This window comes from Eumetopias jubatus, unplaced genomic scaffold (assembly GCF_037043125.1).
Source record: "Eumetopias jubatus isolate StellerSeaLion01/CBP00866 unplaced genomic scaffold, mEumJub1_p1.0 scaffold_13, whole genome shotgun sequence".
Taxonomy (NCBI): domain Eukaryota; kingdom Metazoa; phylum Chordata; class Mammalia; order Carnivora; family Otariidae; genus Eumetopias; species Eumetopias jubatus.
In genome coordinates this window covers 34,896,305-34,900,917 of record NW_028274819.1, presented here as the reverse complement: position 1 = coordinate 34,900,917, position 4,613 = coordinate 34,896,305, and the positions used below count along the sequence as shown (strand labels likewise).

The window sequence follows — 4,613 nt, the reverse complement described above, 5'->3', positions numbered from 1 at the left end:
ATCTAACAATCTTCATTTTTCATAAGAGGATTTAGATTATTTAATTGAATTTAACCACTATGATTTGTTTGAGTTTAAATCTACCATCTTACTATGTGTTTTCTATTTCTCCTACCTTTATCTCTTTACTTGCATTCTTTTTGATTAATCACTTCAGAAAATTTTATTTTCTCTATATTTGCTTGGAAGTTATACACTCATTTATAATTTTGGTGAGGGGGTACCTACAGTTTCAAATGTCTATCTTTATATTATAAAACTCTAATGTTAAGTGATACTTACCCCCTCTTCCTGAACAAGGAAAAGATCTTTATTTATCTAATTCCTAAAACATATGCTATTTTTGATGTAATTCATATCCATGTTTAAATTATCTTTAAATTAATTAATTTATTTATTTTGGAGGAAAAACTAAATCTTATTTATTTTTATAACCAAACCACTAGGAAAATGTGTCACAGCCTTGAAACACCAAACGCAGGCTATATTATCATTTCAAGTAGTAAGTTGGTAAAAAGACAACAAGGTCCTTATCAAAATGATAAAATGCTAGAGTTGGGCAGAACACTGCTGCAAAGTCCCCAGGTAAAAGTGGTATTTGGTAATGGGGGCGGCGGGGGGGTTGCCCCTCTTTTGTTTTAGAGGAATCACAGCTCACCCCTGAGTTGCTTACTTATTCTCCTTTGACCTTCCTGTTGCCATGGGATTGCTTCAGTAGGGTACTGTTATTTCAGGGGACTAAATAAGCAATACTGAGTTTAGGCTTTCACTCCATCCTGTTTTATAAAAACCAGGTTTTTCCAAATCCAGTAGTTAATAACTTCCTTAATTAAGGCAACATTCCCTCCTTCAATGTTCATTCCTGGATACTCCCTTTCCTTTATTATTTTTTTTAAGATTTTATTTATTTATTTGAGAGAAAGAAAGAGAACGAGTGATGGGGAGGGGAGAGAGAAAGAGAGAGGGAGAAGCAGACTCTCCCCTGAGCAGGAAGCCCGATGCGGGGCTCTATCCCAGGACCTGGAGATCATGACCTGAGCTAAAGGCAGAGGCTTAACCTCCTGAGCCACCCGGGCACTCTAAACTCCCGTTCTCTTCAAGGGCAAGTGTCATTGCAAGACTGTCCCATTGCTCTGCTGCAGCTAGCCTCAGGGCCCGTTGAGGCACCCAGTGAGAGGGAAGGTCAGCTTCCCATACCCAGTGTAACATCGCCTTTCATATTGTTGCAGGGTCTCCTAGCTGAAAGATGTAATGTGTACTTTAAGAAATGCATATCCAAATCTTGATGGCCGGAAACAGTTATGAACTGTTCAAAGTTCTTCTCTAAACTACCTCTCCCAATTCCACATCTTACACCAACTGCAAGCCCTTGTATATAAAACAAAACCAAGCAAAACAAAGGCCCAGAAATCTTTTTTTTTTTTCCTTTCTAAATTAGTGACTGTGTGGATTTTGTTTTACAGCTTATGGAAAATGATTTGGTGATCTTTCTGGTCAACAGGAGGTTGGCAACGGATAGAAACATCTCTGCTCACACTCCACCAGACCACAGGCAGGTTAGATGAAACTGCCAGCCTGCTGGTACCTGTGTACTATGAGGAATCTTGTACCTTGGAGGGCTCTGGCTTGGTACAAGGGAGATCCCTCCTGCCAGGACAAGCACATGAAATTGTGCTATCAATAACTCTCTTGTTTGGGTCTCTGACCCAAATTTTAGCACCAGTTTTTTTTTTTTTTTTTTTCATTTCACTTTGTAGGGTTGAAACATAAAGGAACCAAGTGTCCAGAGGTAAGTGACACATGCCTCAAACTTGCTGCCATCCTTAATTTCTTCATATGCTTTACTTGAAAGACCAAAACTCCCAATTCTGTTTTTAAATAGGTTCCTGCCATCAGCTCTGAAGGCCAATTGCAAAAACTTCTATTTCCCCATGGAGGAAAGAGACTCCTTCATCTTGGTCATGGTTGGGCTGAGGTGCATGTGGTCATCCACACACTTGGTCACACAACTCTCCAGCTGCCTCGTCACCTGAAGCTCTTTACTTCCTGCATCTATTGAATCTTTGGCTGTGTCATTACAGTACATGGTGCACCAGGCCAGGCAGTCCTGGACTTCTCCAGCTCACTGGTCCCCAGGGCCTGGGCTTAAGCCAAAGACACATGTTCAACATTCAGTGCAACGTTCAATGCAACGTTCAGTGTTCAATGCAACATTCAACGTTTGGTGCACCGGCTTCATGGACACCTGGCTGTTCTCACAATAGCTGCCACTGCACCAGAACATGAAGCCTTGCATCTTCCAGATGTTCTCTCCGTCCACATTCTTTACCATGGAGTCCATGGCTTCCTGCACCTTTAGCTGCTGCAGCTCCTCTGTAGTGACCCAGTGCTGCACCCCTCTGAGCCAGTGCCAACATGGACTCTGGCCCATATCCGTACTGTTTAAACACTACTAGATATTACTAGTAACATTGCATATAGTCAACAGTTATTTAGATTTACCCACACATTTAGGCTCTCATTGTTTGTTGCTGTTGTTTTCTGTATCTCTGAACTTATATCTGACATCATGTTCCTTTGCTGGAGGGATATTCTTTAGTATCTAACTTGGTACAGGCTGGCTAATAGCAAAATCTCTGTTTCGTTTTGTTTTGTTTTATGTTCTAAGCATGCATTTTGCTCTTTTTTTTAATTTTTTATTGTTATGTTAATCACCATATATTACATCATTTGTTTTGATGTAGTGTTCCATGATTCATTGTTTGTTCATAACACCCAGTGCTCCACGCAGAACGTGGCCTCTTTAATACCCATCACCAGGCTAACCCATCCCCCTACCCTCCTCCCCTCTAGAACCCTCAGTTTGTTTTTCAGAGTCCATCATCTCTCCTGGTTCATCTCCCCTTCCGACTTACTCCCCTTCATTCCTCCTCTCCTGCTATCTTCTTCTTTTTCTTTTTCTTAAAATATGTTGCATTATTTGTTTCAGAAGTACAGATCTGTGATTCAACAGTCTTGCACAATTGACAGCGCTCACCATAGCACATACCCTCCCCAATGTTTATCACCCAGCCACCCCATCCCTCCCACCCCCGACCACTCCAGCAACCCTCAGTTTGTTCCTGAGATTAAGAATTCCTCATATCAGTGAGGTCATATGATACATGTCTTTGATTGACTTATGTCACTAAGCATAACACCCTCCAGTTCCATCCACGTCATTGCAAATGGCAAGATCTCATTCCTTTTGATGGCTGCATAATATTCCATTGTGTATATATACCACCTCTTCGTTATCCATTCATCTGTCGATGGACATCTTGGCTCTTTCCACAGTTTGGCTATTGTGAACATTGCTGCTATAAACATTGGGGTGCACGTACCCCTTCGGGTCCCTACATTTGTATCTTTGGGGTAAATACCCAGTAGTGCAATTGCTGGATCGAATGGTAGCTCTAATTTCAACTGTTTGAGGAACCTCCATACTGTTTTCCAGAGGGGTTGCACCAGCTTGCATTCCCACCAACAGTGTAGGAGGGTTCCCCTTTCTCCACATCCCCGCCAACATCTGTCATTCCCTGACTTGTTAATTTTAGCCATTCTGACTGGTGTGAGGTGGTATCTCATTGAGGTTTTGATTTGGATTTCCCTGAGCATGCATTTTGCTCTTGAATGACATTTGCACTAAGTAGGAAATTCTAGGTTGGTAGATATTTTCTTTCAGCATTAAAAAGATACTATTGCATTATCTATCAGATGCCATTGATTATGTTATAAAGTCATCTAAAATTCTCCCCATTTTTCCTTTGAAAGTAGTTTCCATTTATTTTCTGATTGCTTTTAAAACTAGTTTTCTTTGCCATTCTATTTACTGAAGTATCACTATGATGTGTTTTGTTTTGTTTTGTTTTATTTTATTTTATTTTTTTAAAGATTTTATTTATTTATTTGACAGAGAAATACACAGTGAGAGAGGGAACATAAGCAGGGGAAGTGGGAGAGGGAGAAGCAGGCTTCCCACTGAGCCGGGAGCCCAATGTGGGGCTCGATCCCAGAACCCTGGGATCATGACCTGAGCCAAAGGCGCTTAATAACTGAGCCACCCAGGCACCCCACTATGATGTGTTTTAATGGATTACATATTGGATTTATTTTTATTGTAATTTGCATTATAATTTTATTTATATTTTTATTTATAACCTTTATTCTGTGGATTCTCATTTTACATCAAATTCAGGAAGTTTTCAGCATGTATGTCTTGCTATATTTCCTATCCCCACGATAACTCCCCTCTCTTACTAGGACTCAAATCACTTATGTTAGATCACTGTTTATAACACTCTCTGTTTTCATTATTTCTAATCACTACGTATCTAATAAAAACCCAGGAGTCTGTCACTGGAAAAAAAAATCTGCTAGAACTCTTAAACTAAAGAGAAGTCCATGAATACTATATATTTTTAGGCTCTATAATAACTGCTTAATTAGCATTTTGGTGTGTGATATTTTGAGTTCCCATTTAACTATGTGATTCTGTGTAATTCTCAAAATATATAGGTGTTTCTGTCTGTATAAGTGTATCTAGGGAATACTAAATCCTTTCGTGGCTCAGG

The 4,613-nt window shown here is 39.9% G+C and overlaps 1 pseudogene; it reads right to left on the bottom strand.

Moving 5' to 3' along the window:
- Positions 1-1,921: 1,921 nt before the first annotated feature.
- Positions 1,922-2,365, bottom strand: LOC114219974 (TIM double twin CX3C motif protein pseudogene; annotated as a pseudogene).
- Between the last annotated feature and the right edge of the window lie 2,248 nt (positions 2,366-4,613).